Source organism: Nycticebus coucang, chromosome 2 (assembly GCF_027406575.1).
Source record: "Nycticebus coucang isolate mNycCou1 chromosome 2, mNycCou1.pri, whole genome shotgun sequence".
In the NCBI taxonomy this organism is placed as follows: Eukaryota; Metazoa; Chordata; class Mammalia; order Primates; family Lorisidae; genus Nycticebus; species Nycticebus coucang.
The window spans coordinates 25,628,193-25,629,625 of NC_069781.1; the positions used below are offsets into that span (position 1 = coordinate 25,628,193).

The 1,433-nt window shown below is 43.8% G+C and overlaps 1 pseudogene; it reads right to left on the reverse strand.

Annotated features, from left to right (window-relative positions):
- Nucleotides 1-551, reverse strand: LOC128568108 (60S ribosomal protein L17-like; annotated as a pseudogene).
- Between the last annotated feature and the right edge of the window lie 882 nt (nucleotides 552-1,433).

Here is a 1,433-nt window from a genome sequence, read left to right on the forward strand (position 1 = left end):
CTATTCCCGTGCCGTAAGTTTTTGTTCCTTCAGTTTCTTCTGGGATATCTTCTTCTTCTGTGCTACCTCCTCTTCTGGTTTGGGAACAATCTGTTCCTTTTCAGTAAGGATCACCTCCATGTGGCAGGGGGAGCTCATGGATGGGTTAACGCGACCATGAGCTCTGCAAGTTCGGCAACGCATCTTGGGTGCTTTGTTCACTTAGATATGCTCAACGACCAGAGAATCTACATCTAAACCCTCAAGTTCAGCATTCCTCTCTGCATCTTTAAGCATATGCAGCAAAAATTCGGCACTCTTTTTGGGCCACCCACCCTGTGTCCAGCCCCACTGTTTGGCCTGGGCATACCTACCAACTCCACCATTGTAAAGTCGGAATGGTACACATTGTTTCTTTGAAGTGACCTCCTTTGGATACTTGGTAGCTTTTCGTATATGCATACCCTTGATGGCCTGGACAGTTTCATGTGTGTTCTTAAAGTGAACACGAAGATTTTGAGCCTCTTGCATGACTTTGTGGGGTTTTCTGGGTCAAGTGAATAGCAAACCATTTTCACAAATCACCTCAGGCCGCTTAGGGGAAGAGCCCCTTATCTATTTTAAAAATAACTATTTGGTTACCTGTCATCCCCAATAAGTTCTTTTTTTTTTTTTTTTTTGAGACAGAGTCATTTTGTCACCCTCGGTAGAGTGCTATAGTGTCACAACTCACAGCAATCTCAAAGTCTTAGGCTTAAGTGATTCTCTTGCCTCCACCTCCCCGAGTAGCTGGGATTCCAGGCACCCACCGCAAAGCCTGGCTATTTTTTGGTTGCCGTTTTCATTGTTGTTTAGCAGGCCCAGGCCAGGCTCAAACCCACCAGCTTCGGGGTATGTGGCTGGCACTCTACCCACTGAGCTACGGCACTCCACCCACTGAGCTACGGAAAAATCTGTTTGATTTTTAGTTTATTAATGTGTTTACCTTTTATCTTTTAAGCCAGTGTTTTTATGAAAAATTTCAAGTGTTTATAAAGGTAGAGTAGTGTAAATGAAACTTTGTTTCCGTCATCCAACTTACACAATTCATATTTGGTGTTGTAGCTTTTGTCCCCCTGCCCCTTATTCCCCTCTACTGGGACGATGATGTATTTTTTTAAAGTTTATAATGTTTTTAAATCTTTGCCTCAGTAATTATACCTCCCCTCCTTTTTTTGAGACAGAGTCTCACTCTGTCTGGAGTGTAGTGGTATAGTCATATCCCACTGCATTCGAACTCCTGGGTTTGACCCTCCTGCTTCCGTCTCCAAAGTACTCGGCACTACAGGTACATACCACCACAACTGGCTAATTTTTTTTTTTTTAAAGACAGGTTCGCACTGTTTTGCCAAGGCTGGCCTCAAACTCTTGGACTCAGGCTATCCTCTCTCCTGAGCCTCATAAAGAGTTGAAAT